Consider the following 21,614-nt stretch of genomic DNA (forward strand, 5'->3'; position numbering starts at 1 on the left):
ATCCCAGTAAAGCAACTCTATTATTTCCCTTTCTTGTAATTATTTGAATCTTCGCGAGCTAAATAAAATTCCTACCGCGTCAGCTATAATTCAATATTTTAGTAGAACCTCTTGTTCTCCTTTTTGGTAACAATTAGAATTAAATTTTCATCGGATATGTTTATTCTGTAACGAGATTCATAATAAAGCGAGCTGAAATTTATTATTCCTGTACTCTGCATTAAATGTGACGAGGTTCTATGCAATCTCGATGAGATTATTCGTTATCGTATCTTGTTTGCTACTTATTATTCTATTCAATTTGTCGTTGTATCTCCATAGAAGCATTATAATTGGAGAGATTTTCCCGATGAAAACGAGTCCAAACACGACCCCATTCGGACAACATCGATCAATCGTCATTCGAATCATTTCCAAAGTAACTACGAATCGCGTAAAATTAAAACCGCTCCGAACGAGGCCGTGTTTGAACTCATTTTCATCGTGAAAACCTCAGCGACGCACCTATAATACCCTTAAAAAGATACTACGCGTTAGAAGTGTAACTTTTTAGATACGGTGGTAAAATTTTATTATTTCTTTCCAGATATTTGAAAGATAATGCAAGGCACTCTCTCACGTTCTCTTTCCAACCTCATCCTACGTGGAAATTCAACGCTAATATTAAATCAGTCTGACGTTGTATAAGAAGTTATACTTGAAAAAATCTCAACTTTCATTAACAAATTCCATTCTAACCTTACCTTACCTTCGCTCCTGCTACAGGGCGAATAGAACGATACCACCATCTAAAACCGATGCAAGAACCAAAGAAACTGGTGTGATTTCGGAGCAAAGAGCAAAAATAAACTTCAACGAACCCCCTCTCCCCTCGACATTGTTCACTGAATTTCAATCTCGGGAAAGCTGGTGGCCACCGTTGATCCCGGCGTAACGTTCCGAAATTTCGAATCGTCCGATTCGTCGGCTGATCGAGACCGATGCCGCTCTTCTACCCTATTCGCGACGGTCCCCGAAGAGTCTGCGGCGGGTGTGCACGCGCGACCATAAATTTCGACGTTATCCGTCGATCCGTGCACGCGCCAGGCTCTGCCCGCGCGGGTTAATAACGGAAGCCAGCCCTCCCATATCGATTCGTAATCCGTGAACGCGACCAGACGACACGGCCACCCTCCCTCGAGCGGGGCCTCGTCCGCGGAATAATTATTGTGCCTGCAATTAGTCCGTTTACGGTGGTTCGATTTCATTGTCAGCCGGTTATACCGCAAACCGACGATTCCAATCCCTCGTTTTCATTCGCCAGTCAATCTCGTTCGCGACCACCCCTGGACCCACCCTTCCCACCGACGTTATCCGAAAGGGCGATAAAGTAATTTCCACTATTCTTTTTTTCTATTATCTTGCGAACCATTGCATCGTATTGTATTTTTTCTATTGGGGTGCTTAGTAGCGATACTGAGCTTAGTGAAACCTTCATGGTTTAGGTAATAGAAGCTACGGGGGCTAGGGGACACCTACGCTCAGCTACGGAAAGCCAGAGGGTAACTAGGCTCAGATACGGAGGCCCATATGGTCCTGAGCTCAACTACGGAGAGCTAGAAGGTAACTAGGCTCAGATACGAGAGCTTAGATGGTACTGAGCTCAACTACGGAAAGCTAGAAGGTACCTAGGCTCAGATACGGGAGCTTAGATGGTACTGAGCTCAACTACGGAGAGCTAGAAGGTAACTAGGCTCAGATACGGGAGCTTAGATGGTACTGAGCTCAACTATGGAAAGCTAGAAGGCACCTAGGCTTAGATACGGGAGCTTAGATGGTACTGAGCTTAGCTATGAAAAGCTAGAGGGTAACTAGGCTATGTTCCGTAACAGGAAGCGATAGTCGCGAGAAATTAGTCGCGGCAAGTCCGCGGTGCATGTCGCATGCGCGCATTCAGGCTCGTTCTACTCGAAATCCGTGGCTTCGCTTCCGTTATGCTTGGCAGGCGGAGTGCGTTGACCCTTTTCGAAGGTCGTCGTACCTTTCTTGCTTCGTGAGTCCGCTTTAGTGAATCGAGCGTAATCTCTGTCCGCCGCGATGGACCTGTGACTGCTCCCTTCTGCCTTTGGACCGATAAGATAATTGACGCCTCCGAATTTGGGCGCGTCTCTCTCCGGAGAAGCTAAACTACGCTAAACGAGGGTGGTTTCTTTCAAACTCTGCCCAACCGCAGCATTCTCTAGCCAACTAGCTCACACCGATTTAATATTAAAATTATGAGCAAGTACCAACAGTTAAGGTAGAAACCTACTAAAAATTCATCATAAATCTCTAAACATTTTCCTACAAAATCGATCGCAGACACTCTCGAAACACTCTCACTCCCTCCACGACAAAACCGTACCTAACGTACTCTAGGATCTAGAATCGAAGCAACAAGTAAGTCTTTAGTTTCCTTCCTTTCCAGCTAGGCTAATTCGATAGGACGGTGATTAGCAACTCGGTCGGGGGTAATTTAATCGAGCTAAATTCGAGTTGGATCGATGACGTCGTGCGCGCGTGTACGCGTTCTCCGTGTCAGGAGCCAGGTGACCTGTAGCCCTCGAGTTCGCGTATTATACTGCAACATTGTTATCAACAACGCCGTGCGCGCATAAATTCACCCGTGACGTCCGGGAGGGTTGGGAGGAAAAAACGCTCGCGGCGGAACGAAGCAAATAAAGAACGCGCGATTTACCTGCGCTGCCACAATTTTCTGCAAAGTTACGATCCTTTCCCCCCACGCCCCCGCGCGGTTTTCCACCTTCCCCTCCCGCTTTTTCGCTTCTGATAAAGCCTTCCCGCGATTCGAGGTCGGTGGCTTTTTTTAACGAGCGAGGAGAAGAGTACGGTTGATATTTTTTAGCGATCTTTAAGGTTCGAAGAATGTGCCTAATTTATGTTTGATTCGTTTATCGTAAATTTGTAGTGGGTGCAAATTATTAATCTTTGAGTAATATCATGTTTTTGTTGCTGGTGTCTTTTCCTTCATTGAGATCGGTGGATTTTTTAACAACTCAGCGAAACGGGTTGGTTGATTGTTTTTAGCAATTTTTAGGGTTCAAAGAATGGGTCTTATTTATGTTAGATTCATTCTTTGGAAATTCGTAGAAGAAATAAATTATTAAGCTTCATAGGAACTCTATGGGTTCTGTTAAGAAATCATTATACACGTCTCAAGTCTTATACTTTCACATACCGATTCTGTGAGTTTCGTTTGAGAATTGGTAAAATTGAAAATACTGCAACGATCTACGAGGTCCTCCGATAAACTCGAGTCTTACAGCTTTCTATCCAACCTCACGGAAGAGTTCGTCGAAAGCCATAAGTCCCACGGAGAGAGGCGTGTTCTTGACAAGGCCTCGCGATACTGTATCGATATAAAGTTTAAAATTGAATCCGAGCTATTTATAAGGATCGTTTTAACTCCCGGTTTAATACAGAACAATGCCCATTACCCGTTTCTGCGCCGGACAATGGTCGCTTTCTGTGCGGCTTGTTTATCGCTCATTCAAAGTAGAAAATCCCATCGAATCCCGTTTGCGCTCACTTTAATTCCGAGCCACTCGGATGTAAAATTAAATCGAGCCTGGACACCCTCCCAGACGATATCAGAAAATAACGCGTCATCATCTGGTCGAATAAAATTTCTCAGACATCACGAATGTTTTGGTTTTCTATTCCTCTCCCGTAGTGAAAGGAACAAAGAAATCACATTTTCAACGCTACGATCATTGTAACTCATTATAACTCACGTATTCGTGTGTTAAGATTAAAACACTGCCATCATTTTTAGTAAAAATCAACCTAAGAGGAAACTAAAAATATTCCTCCACTCTGGAAACAATGTAAACTCGTCACCTAATAAAATAATAAATTTCTCCGTGTTGCGGCGCAGCAAAAAATTGTCGGTAAAAACAGATTAAATTTCATTTGCACCGCATCAGCCGCGAGGACGAGCGAGCAAAGGTTCTCATACCACGGTTCGAACGAGCAAACTCTATTACCTTATTAACCTTAACCAGCATTCAATTAAATAATCCATGCGACCCTGATTCGACTCCCATCGCGCAGAAAGCACGATACGCCGTGTCGACAACAAAATGGATACCGAAACGAGCTCCGTTCCGGCCTAGGGTGGACGGGTGGAACGTTATCGCGGCCGGCTCGGCTTAATCAGCGTTTAATTAAACGGTCCGCGCGATATTAATTCGCATAGCGATGACTTACGCGCGTCATAGCCAGCGGGCGACGCGGCGTCGGGACGCCTTATCTATATATTACCGCGCGAGCATTACGGGACACCGAGCACAACGATGCGACGTAATGATCGCGGAATCAATGTCGCCCGATTAATTCCAGGCGATTTAAACGTATAGCCACACTTGGGGGTGGAGAGAAATAAATTGTCAAGATGTTTTTATTCTCCATATTTTGATTTTTGTAACGGTCTCTGTATGCACTTGTCACACTCCTCGAAGTATTTCGAGTCGAATAATGGTTATTTCATGGGGTGAGAGGAATTCATATAGGTTTGTTCTTTATGGATTAATTCAATTTATACGTAATTGAAATCACTGAAAACTACTTCCATGTATATGCATAATAAAATATTCAATTAATAGAGTTTATCGATAGGTCGACTTCAGATGCGTTATACATTTTAATGAATTTTAAACAATTCCCTGAGAGCAATAAATCTAAAATATTCAATGAATAAATTCTCCTTACTTCGAGGATCAAGTAAATTAATTTGTAATTAAATTACTGACTGGAATTTTCCTTATTTTAGGTCAGTCTAGCGCCTTCCATAAGTAATGCCAAGCCCTCCCTCCCGTAGACAGGAAATGCTGGCTGCTCAAGGTCACAGTGCGTCCAGCCCCCACCACGCGACTCCTCCCTACCACTAAATGTCTCATCGTCCCGCCCAGCGTTGCTTTTCAAACAGGAAACGCAGCCGTTCTTTGCCCCCCTCCCCCAAAATGCAGATGCAAGCCAACGCGAAGCAGCGAAAACGTCGAGTCGTGTCTGGCGTAATTAACAGCCGAGGTAGTGACCTCGAGCGTTTCTTTCGTCATTCCTGCCGTCTTTGTTTCCTCCAAAGCTCGCAGACTAATCCCAGGCGCTGAAGAATAACGCGGACGGACGTTTAAACCGCGGCGTTCCGCGAGATTTATTTAATACCCTGCTAAATCTCGTGTCTGTCGAAGATTATTCTAGGAGGTGGGAGGGAATTCTCATCTGGATGAGAATTTCGAATAATTTATCATTTCGAATTCTCGATTATTCTTGTTCGTGATGCATTATTTAGATGAAATTTTTCCCATCTTTGGAAACTGGCACGTGTTTGGCTGGCGAGAAGGGGTGCCGGAGGAGGGGAAAAAGTTATCGATCTCTCGCACGCATGCCAGTCACTGTCTACACGCGACCAGGTCTCCGACCAGACGAAGGAAAGCTAAAAAGAACGACGAAAGAACCAACGTGACTGAAACTTATGATCATCGTCACCCGCGACGATTTATGGTTTGGTCTTGTAACGAGAAACGATGATACACGCTCTAATTCCAGGATTTGTAATAATTGTTCGGTTTAAAAAATATTCTTTTAATGTAAATTCTGACCACAATCGAAGTTCGCTTTGAAGAGTTGAAATAACAAATTAGAGTGGGCTAGATTTAAAGACGCTTTCCTAGAAGCCTAACGCTATTTCGAACTTGGTGCGCAAATACCGCACCAAGGTATTAGGTTATTTCACGAGTCTGGGTATTTAACTATGCGAACTTTTGGCTCGGTGTTAGCATACATAAACATAGTTTTGCTAGTTAAAACCGTATGACGTCTATCGCTGTTTCATATGCAATCTTCTATCGTTTAAACGCACCTGGACCGAAGTGCTAGATGGTTCGTGCTTTTCAGTTAGAAAATGAACACGAGACGAACACGAGAAAGACGAACGTACCACTTAAACTATTTTACCAACAATAAGAGAATACCAAAAACCAGTTTAAAGATCAAAGTCTTTACTTGAACACACCGAAGTTGACGTTCAATGAATTTTAAATAATAAACTATCCATTTGCTATCGAAGGGGTACCAAATATTTTAATTTAGGTGATAGGAAGAAATCCTACAAGAAGATGACCGCTCTGTAAAATAATTGTATTCCATATAGTTATTTCTACCTATTCTACTAAATTCTGGAACCGAAGACTATAAAAACAGAACGATCGACAATGTTCAATTCCCTACTAAACAACTGAACACCCTCGAACTGATGCTCCTCCTTCTATGTTAAGATTCGATACCCAAGACACCAGCAACGAAACCAACCGACAAGCGTCGTAACGAGATTCCCGGCGTTCTGAAATTTATATCGTTCGCCTGTTTTCTCCCAAAGCTGATCGTATCCTCTGCAATACTTGCAACAGTATTTCTCCGTTGTACGGTGACAGCTGCGACAGGATCACCTGCAGGCTGCAGCTGCGACCGCGACTATCATTCAGCTGCGTTCGCCCGATAACGACGCGCAGCGAATGCAATTACAAGAACCAGCCAAGAACTAATTACGCGGAAACAAGTGACGTCACCGCTCGAACAGCCTTGCTTAGCGCGCGCACGTCGCATTCCGCGGACTTTTCCCAGTTTTCCTTCACCTTGGAACCCCTCGAGGCACCTCAAACCGCTCAAAAAAAAAGAGAATTTTTTCAGAAATCGAACCGATGAGATTAAGAAGATAGCAGAAACGAGAGAAAAAAATAACAATTCTTCGTCTTAATTAATTCTAAAAACATTAATATACATTATGAAAATAAACACACAGAACACCCCTGAATCCTCAAAAAACTCGAAATAAAAATTTCCGAATTGCCACGCATTTTTGAATACACTCTGTAGCTGTTCCGAGAGAAAGCAGGCCAAGTGTCTCTTAATCAAGTCTAGAAACAGTAATCTAAATTATTAAAAAAACAAAAAAAAAAAAAAAACACCCCCAAACTCCCAGAATCCCCGAAATAAAGATTTCCGACTGCATCGCATCTTTATTTTTCCTTCTGATTCGTTGGCAGAAAAGAAAATGTTAATTTGTCCCTAATTTTCAACCCCAAAGCGGCAGATCTTTTGGAGAAAGGGACGCGAAGGGACGAGGAAAGCTGATAGGCTGACGCAGTCGGAGTAGGAGGGGCGTGTCGCAGCGCGGAAATTGGCAAGGATCGAGACGGATTGGCGCACGAGCAAAAAGCTCCTGACCTTGAGGTGCACCAGTGACCTTGACGGCGAGGGTACGGCTTCCGCATTGCCGCGAAATGGTGGGAGGCCGTTCGTCGCAGGAGTTTCGACCGGTTCGGCCAATCCCGTACAGGTAACCTCGCGAATCGAGGTTTCGCGATGCTGGAAACGATGCGATCATTTTTTTCCGGAACAATCTTTAATCGATTGAGACATTTTTGGCGGACGGTGACACTTATGGAGCCGACAATCTAAAAGTGTATATTCTAATTTTGATTGATATGCCTATACGAATGTTTGTTCCCATTATAATGTCATAGACAATTTTCCCACTTAGAGAATCGTCGACTTCGTGCCCCTTAATGGATCTCTAAACATTCTAAAAGCACGTTTCGAATAGAGTACGCTTAATTTCGGAGATCCGCATGTAAAGACGCGTCCATTATACTTGAGCGAAACGTTCAAGTTCAAGCCAAGAGATGGAACAAGGGATTTGCTGATCCCCGTTCCGCTCCGAGATGTTTTTGTTAAGTCTGAGGCGCAGAATTCTGCAATCAGCCAGTGTTTGACTAACTGTTATCCCGTAGTTGTTGCGGTTATTTTTACCACTTTTGTGCGTCTGGAAGCCTTGAGCCGCTTATGCAATCGGGAGTGCTAGCGAAACGTTTGCTGATTCATCGATAACGCGATTCTTGCAAAGTTGTTTACCGAACTCTTCACGCGCCTCGCGTGTTTGGACCTTTTCCTAAAAAGCAAAGTGAAAATCGAGGACGCGCGCGAAAGTTCTCACGGAATGCTTTACCGAGTCGAACATCGAGTTCGCTGATGTTAATTTAACAAACTTAATTAAAGTTACGGACTTCGTTCAGTTTATTCACTTTCCTCTGTGCCATCTCAGCTCAACGTTATTGACCTCGGTCTGCTAATTGGTCTGCAAATAAATCACTGCTATTCGTTCTACTTGATACCAAAGTTCGCTAACTCTACGTGGTGCGCTGAATTTACTCGATTTAATTGCTCTATTCGTTCTACCCTCCCTACTCAATGCCTAAGTTTACTCACTCTGACTGCTCAATGTATTGTTATTCTACTCGCTAATCTCTACTCCACCTCTTCTGACTCTACTCGCTCTGCTTTCGATCTATTACTAGCACTAACTCGACCTACCTAACACATTCTACTAACTCCACCGAGGCTCTCACAGCTCCATTCGTTCTACTCAGTCTACCCCCCCCCCCCCCCCCACTAATTTTACGCATTCTATTCTAAACGAAGTCAGCCAGTGTCCCCTGGCGTCGCCTTTCTTTCTCGTTGAACAAATACCTGCCCCTCGCCACCGAGCCGCGACATTATACGCCTCAGATAAGATCAACGACGCGCTATCAATTTAATTACCGATCCTACAGGGCGGGCCTGGGCGTAAAAATGCAACGGATTAATTATGAGAGCAATTAGAGGCGACGATAACCGCCGCGTAATAAAGTTCTGAAATCGATCCGGTTTTCCCACTGCACCGGTATCCCGCAAGAGGACGATCGGCAATTTATTCGCTAACAAACCGAGCCATTCCATTAGCGATCATCCATAGAAATCTTTCATTTATTGTTAGTTATCCGATCGTCATTCCTACGTTACGAATTTAACGAACAAATAAGGCACGACTCCCCAACTCTTTAAATAAAAGACGCTCGATCAATAAAGAACGACAGATAACTTATTCACGATCGATTAAACCGTCCCCATTAGCGATCACCCATAGAAACGAAAGCGGGCATTTATCGGGGTAGCTGTTCGCGCCCCGTTGCACGCACGTCCTGATAATTTATAATCCGCCGTGTTAGAGACGCTCGCCGATCGCCGAGCGGTGAATATTAATTAACGACGTTGCTCATCGCTGCGTTAACAAAAACACGTTTCCCATTCTTGGAAAAATACCGAAGGATCCCCTGAATCGTCGCGAGATACGACCCTGACGAAAGCGTCCTCTTATCGGAATATATATTTGCCCCTTCGAATCGAACCCCTTCCTCGATGTATCTTCGAAAGAAACGAAAGGTCTTTTATCGAGATGCTCGCGTTACAGGAAGCACACCGTGTACGTAGTACTATCAACGCGATATCGTGCGCCTCGTACATATCGCAGATACGTCGGGGACCCGGCGAGGAACCGGAAATTGAATAGCAATAGCCGGTATCTTGGAAGGACAGCGTCAAGCGGTGGAAAGTTCAAGGAACCTCGCGTGTCTGTTCCCTCGGATGACGTGCGTCTTCATCTTCGTCTTCGGTAGTTTACCATTGTTACAGAGATGAAAAGAGGTGATTGAAAGCGCAATCATCTACGGATATTCGTTTCGTTTGCGATTCGACGATGCGACGTTGATATATGAGCGCACGAGGGGAAGGGATACGCATGATACCCTTCGGAAAATTACCCTGCAGTATCGCGAAAGAAACTTCCGAAGTCTTCTTTCAAAGGGATCGGGGTCTGAATGGGGTTCGATTTTCGGACTGAAGACTGGTGAATGGACGGCAGATCCTTTGGTTTCGACTCTCAAGGTCAATGGACGAGGATTAGAATGTTCAGGCTGAGAAATTGACAATAATCACCCTTATGAAGTTTCCCTTGAATATCTAGAGTTTCTCTCGAACGATTCGCATGAAACTTGGTATCCAGGGGTTCTTCGGGTCGCTGATTCCAAATCTGAACTAAAAATTCAGAAATTCAAAATGGTGGATTCCATATGACGCGACAAAATGCGGTCTTTAATTTTGTTCGGATTACATTGTTTGAAAAAATTGTTTGAAATCGAAGAAGACACGACCAAAAGCACACAGAATCGTTGCATCCAGTATTTTGTAATCGAGCCGGCCGAATGACCATCGTATTTTTATTCGGATAGGGGTGAAAAGTTCTGTGGAAATTCACCGTGAATTAATCAATCGCAGAGGGCAAAAAGCTTCCAAACGCGGCACCTTGTCCGCCGTATTTCGCGTTTAAAGTATGAAAATAAATGTGTCACGGCTGATGGCTCGACTAAATATTTACACCGCGACACGAGGAACATTATAGACGCTGCGACCGCGATAAATCACGCTGAAACGAACGCGTCCGAGAGTTCTTCGTGGCGTTCCCGTTGTTGACGAGCCATCCCCATCCCGTGAATCACGCGTGACAGAGAGCTCGCGGATTCTGTTCGAGGGAAGTGTAGAGGGATCGGTAAATGGAAGCGTTTGAGAGTCGTTGGCGCCACAGGAACGGGGTCCCGATTGAGTTCTCATGAGAATCGCTCCTACGGTCGCTGGAAAAGGCAAGTCCACTCGCGAACAAGGAAACGCTGGGACCGCTCGGGGAATTATGGCTGCGTGAAATTGTTTAATCGCCCTGAACGAGTCTTGCACGAACTGCATCGACTTAAGCCACGTTCGCACTTGAGGGAAACGAGGCAATGCAATATTGTGAAAAAACTACTCGAATTTTAATAGAGAAGGAGAAGGTGGAAGTTCTATAAAAGAGGCTACTCCAAACGTAAACGAGGCTTCAGACATTCTGCTAGGTGCAAATGGGGCTGTACATTTTCTATTAAATGCAAACGGGGCTTCACCTTTGCATTACAGCCTCCGTTAGGTCTTCACGCCACGGTTCACTCTCTGACGCGTGCGTTCGCAGGTGCAAATGGGGCTTTACGATGTCTCGATCGATCCACGTAAACGCGATGGAACATGATCGACAGATTTCGATGGAAGCAGGCTCCCTGCCTCCACCCCGGCGCCGATAAATCTCAGGCGAACGAGTGGCTAAGGACAAACCGGGTCCCCCGGTAATTAATACCGTCGATTATGCATAGTAGGCGATAATTTATAATTGACTCGACGGACACGCGCTCGAACCCGCATGGTCGAGGAACACGCGATCGATTACGGCTCGTTAGTTTGATTTACAGGCATCGGAAGGTTCTCCTGTCGGCTGCCCTTCCCTTAACGACTCCCGTTCGCGGTGCAGGGACTCCTTGTTTCGCGGAACACCGTGAGCTTTTACGGCAAATGTAACGGGCTGCTTCTCCAGGAAGAATCGAATACAGTTTCTTGGTTCGGAAGAAAGAAAGCCGTGCAATCGGTTCCGTATACATCGCCAGGGAAATTTGTAACGGATGGTATTTTGGGGAGGATCGGGGTTTTGAGGGTTCGTCAACTCCCGAAGACTCCATGTTGATTTGTCTAGGCTATGTCAAAGGCAAGTCTTTGGGGTTACTTTCTTTTTTTTTTTTAAGATGAATTAAAAATTGCTGATTTATTTTTCGAATATTGCGAAATTAAGGTCTTACGAAGAAGAATACTTCTGACAAGCAAAGAACAATTTCTATTTACCCTGTATAGAGATGCAACGAGGACGATGGATTAGGATAATCCGAACTTATTACGCCGGCGAATGGGCTCGCTATATTATTAAGCATCACCGGGTGGTTGTTCTCTCCTCCCTCCTCGGAAGACATTCGTATAATCTTACTTTCTCTTCTCCGACTCGCTTACCGCTCTATTATCGCGTAACTGTTAGAGAAGTCCTCCCCCCCTTCGCCACCCCCGCGGAAGACGCGGCGGAGTGCATGCCCAGCAGTTCTACTCAAACCGCAGTTTCTCCACGTTAAGTTTAAACTAGTTAGACGAAAGTTAAGCCGGAGCTTATTCGTGTAAATACGCCAGCCACTTACACCGATGCTAATTCCGACGATCGATGCCGCGACGCCAACGTTCGCGAGGAAACAGCGCCCGTTTCACGGTGAGAAACAGTGGCCAATTTCGCTAATTCACCCAGCCACGCGGTAACACCCAATTTCGCCCTTTTTCTTCCTTTGCGACTGTCCACCGTTCTGGCATTAATTTAGCATTGTTTTCGAATTGCCCATTTTTATCGGTAGATCACTTACGCTGATTAATTCATTTCTTCTCGTAATCTTTCTCTTCTGTTTCTTTAATTTAATTTTTTCCCCTGAAATTAGCCAGACACGATGTTTCAGTTTCGCAAATACGAGCACATAAAACGATATCGATTCCTGCGAAAACGTTATTCGCGTGGTGTCTGCTGGTTTGTACACTTCTGCAGCCGATTGTTTGCGTACGGTATCGAAGCTTCGCACCCCCGAACCTCCGGCAATTTTCCAATAACGAAAATTGAACCGGGGTGTTTCGGGTTACTAAGTAACGTAACGCTGTACATTATTCTAAATGTAATTCTGCATACAGTGAATCCAAGTATTTTTAATTTCGATATCAATATATTTAATCTCAACTCGTGCTAATGTCGTTAAATTACTTAACGTTTCTTAAAATCCAGGTTCGATCGAACGGATGCTTTCGAGGCCAGGAAAGAGAACATGCGAATTTTCGGTTGCACGGTACCAACGTTAACGCAAGACCCCGGCCCATGTCCGTGGACAAGTTGTCAGGCCGAGAAAAGGACCAAGATATTTCAAGTCAGCCGTCAGCCCTTTTAGCTCGAAATTGCATCGTCGCTGACGAACGTCCGCGCGGGGTCGCGTGTTTGCATTCCTCTCCAGCAACGACGACAAAAATTGCTCGTAAAGCAACAATTACCGCGGATTATCGCTTGGCAACAACCTGACTTTGTTACCCTGGCTCGCGTTTCATCGAGTTCCAAATGGAGGTGTTCGTTATACGAATTCCATCTTCTGTCTGAGAGGAAGGACAGTTTATTTTCTTGGGTACGATAGCAGACCCCCCGAATAAAAGGAACGCCAATCCCCTTAAATGCGAACACAGAGTATCGCGAAAACGTGGGAAAATAAAAGCCAGACGGTGACTGGTGGGAGCAACAACACAGAAGGAACACCCACACGACCCAGACCCAGACTCCAGGTACGATCGATCGCGCAAACAAGTCGCAACCCCTCGAAAATCGTCGCAACCTCGACTACTCGGCTACCCCCGTATTCGTGTCCCTAAATCCTTGTTAATCCGTGCTAAACTTCGGCCACGGTAGATTTTTTGAATATCGATTCTTTTGTTGCGCAAAAAAATGTCTACAAATTGTAGATCGAAATACTTTCTAGTTCCCGCTTAATAAATTCGCAAGTATCGCCTATCCTGGTTTCGCCCTGCAATCTGATTTCTAATTAATAAAAGAAGACACCGTTCAGAAATTTCTTGAGACTAAACGAACAGAGGTAACCAAACCAATCTTTTTCCTAGATATAGCGAATGTTCCGGTGACCTACCAATATTTTAAAAATTTTGATATCGCTGTTGGTTTGCCTCGAAAAAATTCCTGAACGACTCCCTTCGTTACGAGTCAAATAAACTGAGACTTGGAGGCATTAGCGTCATTAGCGTCCAAAATTAAGGAGCCTTCCAGGATGAAACCGTGGAGAAGGTCGGGTCTCAGGATCGACAAAAGGAGAGATGCGCGCGAAACGTGACCCGATATCCTTCGAGGACGCCCTTGGACAGCGTCTGCGAGGAAAGGATACAGGTGAGCGGGCGCAGTGAGAGGGTGGATGGGAAAACCGGATGGAACGGACGATATCTAGATGATTCGGCTGCACGCTTCGACTACCGCCCTTACGAAACCGGACGGTCGGTGTTCATCTAGATGAACGATCTGCTCGTTCCGCAAAACCACGCCTGGAATCGCCCCGTCCGAATGAATCCTTCTTTCCCGCGGATAATCTCGGACTAGTTTGGTCACGGATCGAGCCAAGACTCCGGGCTTCGCTGGCGAGATTTACGGTCCGGATGCCGCGGTTTTACGACACGGGGGTTAATACTTCCTTTTTCGCAGACTACGAGAGCGCGAGATTCGAAAGAAAACAGGCGAGATACAAGAGATGAAGATAGAACAGCACGAACACCAGCTCGAGTAGAACTGGGTGGAGGTGGGACGGAACGACCGAAACACCTGAGAAACGCGTGGTAGACGGTTTCGTATTAATTTTGTGAAGTGAATTATTATTAAGGTGTGGTGGTATGTTTGTTGTCGAGTTTCGTAATTTTTATCATTTTCCGAGCTTTGCGTTTTAATATAGTTTGAGTTTACCTCAGGAAGATTTCACCACCTGAGCTACCAAACTCAGAAACCAACTGAGCTACCTCATTCTGCCTCAACCTAAGTTTTATCAAGAGATTAATAAACAGGTGAGAGTTATCGAAGATCTCTTGGCTCGATCCCTGATCTCTTAACCCCACACCTGACGATAATTTCACTAAAATCGCAAATAATTCCGGAACCTCCGCCGTAAAAATATTCGCGTACAGCGTTTAATCTACTTCTGCTTCAGCTGAAAATTTCCACGACTTCCGCCACCGGCAAAACCAAGAATTTCCGCGAGATGAATTTCCCAGAAACTTCGAGGTCCTAAAAATTTTCGACCAACGACCAGATGCTCTCCGAAGTAGCACGCGGAAAACTCGACGACGTTTCCCTCCTGATGTTTCTCCTCCATTTTTATCGGTGTCTACCGCGACGTTCGGACCTTCGTTAAACTTTCAGCGGATTCAGGCACCAGCGATCCGGTCTAAACTTTTTAATAAGGCGTCGCGGCGCTCTCGCGACTTTCAACCGAGACCCGGATCGCTGCTTCCGCAAACTCGTCCGCGAAAATCTGCTTTCGAGCTCCGCGAACCGTTAGACCACGCAGCAAGATCTTAAATAAACTCTGCGTCGTCAACCTAACAAGTGGAGGAGAGCGACGACGGGGGAGGGAAAAACTCCGACAGAGGAAACGCCAGCGACGAATACCCGCGGCATCGCCCCGTTCCTGTCTTTTTCCCTCGCTGGAGAATTTTGAGTCCTCGAGGCGAAAACCGCGACGAGGACTGCGCGCGGAGGTGCTCCAGTTTGACGGAATTCCAGCCTCGTCGAGCTCGGAATTTTTAATTGCCAGGGACGCGGAGACGCGACTGAATTCTTATCCATCTAACGAACTTGCGGCGACCAATCGAAGAATTCTTATACTTTACGCGGTGCTAAATATTTTTCTTGCGAATCTTTCAGGCTTCGATGATATTCTAAAGTTTTATTTTTAAGATTCAAGATTTTTCAAAAAGTGGAGTCGATCGATTTATGCAGTGAACGGCTCGAATGAAAAATACGAGTCAAGATTCGCCCCGAAAATACACGATATAAAGAAAAACCCTATGGCACAGGGTCCTCCAACCCCTGGAAAAAGATAATACCGACTCCCGAATGATTCTCCCCTGGCAGGTGCGATCGACCACCGAAATCGTTGTCCCCGGGTCGTCGATGAACGTCGCCCCGGTCAACGTCCCCTCGCCATGGAACGACCGTCGGTCTCGATTCGACGCCGTCTCCCAAAGGAGTGGCAAGAGGTGATGCGTGTCGCGCAGCGTCGCCGAAAAAGAAGGACGCCTGTTGCTGACGCTAGGGCCGGGGCGGAGGACGTTTTAAAGCGAGCCAATCGATACGATTCGAGGTCGACCTGATAACCTTTGCTAATGGAGCCCCTCTCAAGCGTCGCCGAGGTGGTGGGACATCGATTGCGATCCGACTACACGTGTGCCAGGGTCGACGAACTCGCGCCAACACGCGCGGCCAGTTCCAACGAAAACCATATTCCCGAACGATTCGATGTTTCGCGATTGTCGGGAACGATTGACTTGATACACCAAGTGTTGTACGTAGGAGCGTAATTTAAGCGAGCATCTTCGCCTGGAGTACTTTCTAAGTATCGACGCGAACAGTGGGAAGGTTTTAGGGGTAGTTTTTCGATGAACTTGCAAAGAAGCAACGTTTGACAATTTATTCCAGGGGGAGGGTATGGTGAATGCGAGGGAGATCGTTAGTATTTGTTAAGGATAGTTTTGTGATAGCGAAAATAATTTTTTCAAGGCGATAAGGTACGGAGAATGATAGCATTGCGCTGTCGTAACGAGAATATTTGCTTGGATGTTAGTAATCGCGACAAAATATGCTGCCGATGTACAGTGATATTAAAATCAATGGGTTATCAGCTCGTCTATGGACCTCAACGAAACGTGACTACATAATTAGCAAGTTACAGGAGCAATACAAATTCATGGAAAGTCCGTGGACGATTATATAAACCAAACTCGATTTACATACCGTTGTACACGATCGATATGCACTGTGACTATCTGCCCCCTGGAATTCGCTATAATCAACGTGCGATCCTCGCACTTACTCTCCTATTTAACTCGATTCGCCAAAACAAAAACGAGACCAGATCGATTAAACAGAAAGAGGTCCAGAGAAAGAAGCTGCGAAAATTTCAATTATGGTTCGCTCGTTAAGTTTCGATAGAAATTCAGTTAGGACGTCCCTTTGTGTTCGATCCATCGCGATGAGTACCGACGCGCATCTACCCTGCGCAGCACGTGATGCAGCTCCCGGTTGCACGCAGGGAGGAGCGGGAATATGGTTCCTCGCGCCGACGAATTGTTTCGAGTTCGCTGTACCTTTTCCTCCGCGCGCAGTGAGAGCTCGAACCGGAGCCTCGGCTGTGGCTTTAATTCCGCTGGTCGTCTAGACGCTTTTGTCTGGCCAAGAACCGCGTCTTCCCTTTTGTCGATCCACATACGCGATATATGCGTCGCGTATAAGACCGTCGACAGGACCGTATCCCTGTTATAACACGCTTATCCGCGTTTCCCATCGCATTTTTCTGCACGGCACAATGGCTACCGACCCGTGGACTACTTTTTTTCAGAGAGTAACGGCACGCCAGACACCTTGTCAACGTTCCACTCGTTGGCCGATCGTTCCTTCGTTGTCTATTTTCGCAAATGAATGGGCAGACCGCTCTGCAACTCTGATTTTAGGTGGCATTGCTACGCTATTAACAGGCTGAGGATGTTTATGCATTTATAGTAAGTGAAAATGTGGGGAAATGTACGAAAATTTGCATAAATGCAAGAAGATATCTGTTTGGAAGATAAGACATAATTTCGCCTAAATCCGAATTCTGTATCTCAATTCTTATCGGTTCTATTTCTGTTTTAAATCGCGTGCCCCGAAGAGTCGACCGAGCTGATCTATCGTACAATTTTTCAACCGTGTCTACGGTCTAATTTCCACGACTTCTATTTATCTCGTACTTTTTAAATCCTGATGTATATTAGCCTGTATTTCAAACCTGTGTTTCGAGTCTTCGAGTTCTATTCGGTTAGTATCGTTTGCAGATGAATTCTCAACCCTTCGGTAGCGAGTACGTGGTTTTCAGAGTTTTCCCGAGAATATCAGAGATTTTTCGAGCAGACGACGCGTGCTGTAAAGTTCGCCTATTCAGCGGTCTTTGGAGCGTTTTCATAGCTCGTTCCCAAGCCGGCTCGAGCCGCAATATCGGTTGGTGGATACGCGGTGTGCGTGTTACCCCGCGGGTCATTGTGCGTACGTGTGCCATATTGCGTGCTAAGTTCCCAGTCGTTGTGGCTCATGGCCCTGGTACCGGACGTGTCCGGCTTTATATATTTTACAACCGATACGACCAGGCACGCGAACCTGGGGGTACGATAAACCGCGCCAGACGTCGGGGAAAGAGAAAAGTCGAGCCAGGAAAGAGTGAAAATTGCCGCGACGCGGATCGAAATTCGTGGATTAATTAAAATTTCGATTTCGATTAATTCTTGGTTAAATTCCTGGGGACGGATTCTTGATTTCTCCTATTATTCAATTTTCTAAATATACACATTGCGAGTCATTGCGTACGATAAATCATAAGCCCTTTGGTTTCTCAACTTATCAAGCTTTCGCTTGCAACGACTATTTCTAGCTTGATAGAATTAAAAAAAAAAAAAAACTATCTTAATATGTCTGCAAATATAAGAGAGACGATAATTTATAAATCAAATAGGTGAAGTTCGATCAATCGTTCTCGCGAGAGAACCCGATACTTCTTCGTCGACAACTAATTAAGATAGATACCTGACGTTGAGAAATTTCTTTGGGGTCACCTATACGACTGCAGCATTAAATGTTCTTGACTTACCTGAAACAGAAAAGAAAGATCGAATTAGTGAGAAACTAATAAAGAACCAAGTAAACGAATCACGCCTGCCTCCTTTTCGATCACTTTTAATTTCTTTTAATCTCTGGCAAACCTGCTCGATACAAGAGCTCGCCTCTTTCTCTTTGCAGTGTCTTGCTATCCTGAGCTCAAAGATAAAAAAAAGAGGCAAGTGTGCATGGTCGGAAAATAGTGGCTCGCTAGAAGTTAACGCGCAACCTTCGATGAATCGGCCACGTAAACGTTGGATGACCAGTAGTTGCAACGTGCACTGGGTGCCACGCGGTGCAACGAGGGACACGGGGACCCTGGGCCATCTGCGCTGGAACAGCTGCAATTGTCGTATGCAGCGGGGTGCATCGGGTAGCCTCCATCGTTAATCCAGTTTCATTATATTTTCGCAATTGCCCGTGCGTGCGCCGCGGAATCCTCTTTGCGCTCGTATCGATCCTGCGATAGTCGAACGCAATTTCCCCTTTGCACGGCCTTCTTTTATTTACTTTTTGTTAATTTTACTTTTCGCAAATGCTCCCGGGAATTGCGACAACTGTCCAGGGTTTCTCAAACGGTGGGGTGAAATACGTTGTTTAATACGATTATTCAGGGGTTGGGGTAAAATAGTTTTTTTTTTTTTTAAATAATCTCAACAAACTGTGTACTTTGGAGATTGGAATGAAAAGGAAGATCATAGCTTCACCGAACAGCAAAAAATTCTCCCCCTTGGTTGAAATTCTTTTATATAAATCAGTCGTCTTTCGCCAACACAGGTAGAAACGTCATGCTCGATTGGGCCGAAGCTTAATTGCAACCAAAGAAACAAAAAAAAAAAAGGAACGAGCTGTAATTTCAACGACTACCCCTTTGATCGTTGATACATTCGTCGAGAAGTTACTCGGTGTTCCTTGTTCTTGCGGACAAGTTTCGGGTTCACTTTGATCGGTGGAGGGCCGCGATGCACTTCAGACTCGCTCCTCCTTCCACTTTGGTTTATTTCTGCGTCGTTTCAACGACTTCCCTTCCTGTCTACCCTTCGGATGAAAAAGAACGCCGCCCGCCGAGCGAAGACGAAGTCGTGATCTAATTAAGACAACCCTCGCGATTTCGAGATCGCTCGTTAATTCTCGCTTTCGAGACCTCGGCTACTTTGGGAAGCGGGAGACGCTCTGTTCCTGGTTTGGTGCAGCCAGAAATACGACTGCGCGCGTTAGGCTAACGGCGAGGGCCACGTCGTTTCCGAGAGAGATTGAAAATTGCAAAGGAAATTGTACTTAAAAACTTTCGATGGAAGTAGAAGCGAGATTCCTTGGAAGTTAATTTTCAGGAAAAAACGTTCTATTGTGTTGTTTCTTGGTCAGTGTTGAATGTACCATGATTCTTTGGATCGTTGGACTTTAATTTTCAAGAAAAAAATGTTCTATTGTGTTGTTTATGTTATTTAACATAATTTAATATAAAGAAAATAGAAATTTAATATATTATTCAATATCATTTAATATAAATGAAATAGAAATTATTTCATACTTTTTAGTGCAATTTTAATATTTTTTCGAAGTCGGTTATATTTTTTTCTAAAAATTATTTTATTGGTCAGCGGTGGATGTATCATTCTCTGATTGTTTTTATGATGATAGACGTGAATGGGTTGGTACGAAGATACCGACTCGATATCGTAAGGTATGTTTCACGTGCGTGCGTTTTTCAAATATTTGAATTAGCAAATGTCTACTGATTTTTTAAATTTCGTTCCACTGTTATGCGTATTTTCTTATTATTGTTTTATGAATTAACCTAAGCGCTGTGCATCGACGAAGGAACTGCTAGAAATTCAGCCAAGTTTCAGGAATTTTAGAGGACCGAAGACGCGTAGTTCGTTAATCTGGAAAATATCCATCCCTCAGTTTTCGAAGTTACGATCAACGGGGAGTAAACGGGAGTATCGAAGCGGGGGCCTTAAACTCACTTTATGGAAGTAAGCGAGATTCCTACGGTATGCTCCAACTTTTTAGTGTCCCGCTTTTACGGTTCTCCGACCTCCCCCTTCCTGTCCCAACCTCCAATTTTCCATCGCGTTCGGCATCCCTCGTTCCACGAGAAATTACAAACAGGAATGACAACTTCTACTTACTCGTCGAATAAAAATGTTACGAATTCTCCATTTACGCTTATTGAAACCAATTTTTGAATCGCAACATAACAGAAAGTTATAGAGCAAAACCTTAAGCTTCTTTGTTTCAATTTAATTCGAATACTTAAAAATAAATGTTAACAGTGGACAAATTTATTTGGCAATTCTAAATTCTATACGTTCTTCGTAACACATGTTTCTTACGAATAGAATCATTGGAAGCACGAGACTGAGATTAGAAACTGAGATTCTTAAGTCCAACCAAGACTTCATTTCTACACTTCGGTGAATATACTTTAATTATTGGTCGTTGGACGCTATCTTCTACCAACAAACGAGGGCCAATTTACAGAAAGACTTCGCTAACCCGTCCACCATAAAACGAAACGACGAATCGGCGCCTGTTCCTCGCATTCCATAAAGTCCACCGGATCGCTAATGCCTGGGAGCTGTTAGAGCAACTCCCAGCGTTAATTTCGCGCAGTTGCTCGTCGAGCTGTTTTTCGAGACGATCGAAACGACGACCAGGAAACAGGGTATCCTCCAAGTGGGCAGAAAAACCGTGGCCTGCGGCCACGGAACTCCAAGGCTCGGCTCGAAAGCGCTAAAAATCCACGCAACAGGTCGTTCTGTTTAGTCGGAGAACCGCGACGGACCGTGCGTGTGTCTTTGCCACGCACATGTTTCCTCCCCACTTGTACTTGCGCGCACACGTTCTGAAAAACCGTTTCCCTTTCTTTTTTAGCCGCAGAACAGACTTTTCATCTCGCGACACGCTCGCGGAAATGCTTAGACGGACGTGCGCGCGAGCTAAGGGATGATTTTCCCTTTTATCCGCGACTTTATTTATCCCGGTACGCTAGAGTTCGTGTTAAACTCACTCGCAGTGTTGAGATTGAATTTAGTAAATTAATGTATGGAGGATTGAAGAGAATTTATTTAATCAAGATTGAATTAACTAAATTGACGTATCGGAGAAATTTTATGAATTAAAATATGCAGAGGATCGACGGAATTAAGGGGTGAAAAGAATCAATCGAATTACCATATATAAAGGATTTAACAAGCTAACGTGTAAAGAGATTTTGTGAAATTATTTTGTAAAAGGAATTTACTAAATGAACATATGTAAAAGAATATAATAAATCGTTATATCGAAAGGTTTGATGTTTGAGAATCGCGACGATATTCGTGTGTGTAAGTTGCGGTATTTCATAAAATTCCAAGAGTGCCGTGGATCTAGTACCTCCCTA

General features: G+C 44.8%; 1 protein-coding gene across 5 annotated transcripts in view; it reads right to left on the bottom strand.

Moving 5' to 3' along the window:
- The window catches only part of LOC128892049 (serine/threonine-protein kinase NLK), a 187,570-nt gene that overhangs the window by 84,978 nt on the left and 80,978 nt on the right, over window positions 1–21,614 (bottom strand). The gene's annotated exons all lie outside the window — the stretch shown is intronic.

The sequence above is a fragment of the Hylaeus anthracinus genome, unplaced genomic scaffold (genome assembly GCF_026225885.1).
Source record: "Hylaeus anthracinus isolate JK02 unplaced genomic scaffold, UHH_iyHylAnth1.0_haploid 12002, whole genome shotgun sequence".
In the NCBI taxonomy this organism is placed as follows: domain Eukaryota; kingdom Metazoa; phylum Arthropoda; class Insecta; order Hymenoptera; family Colletidae; genus Hylaeus; species Hylaeus anthracinus.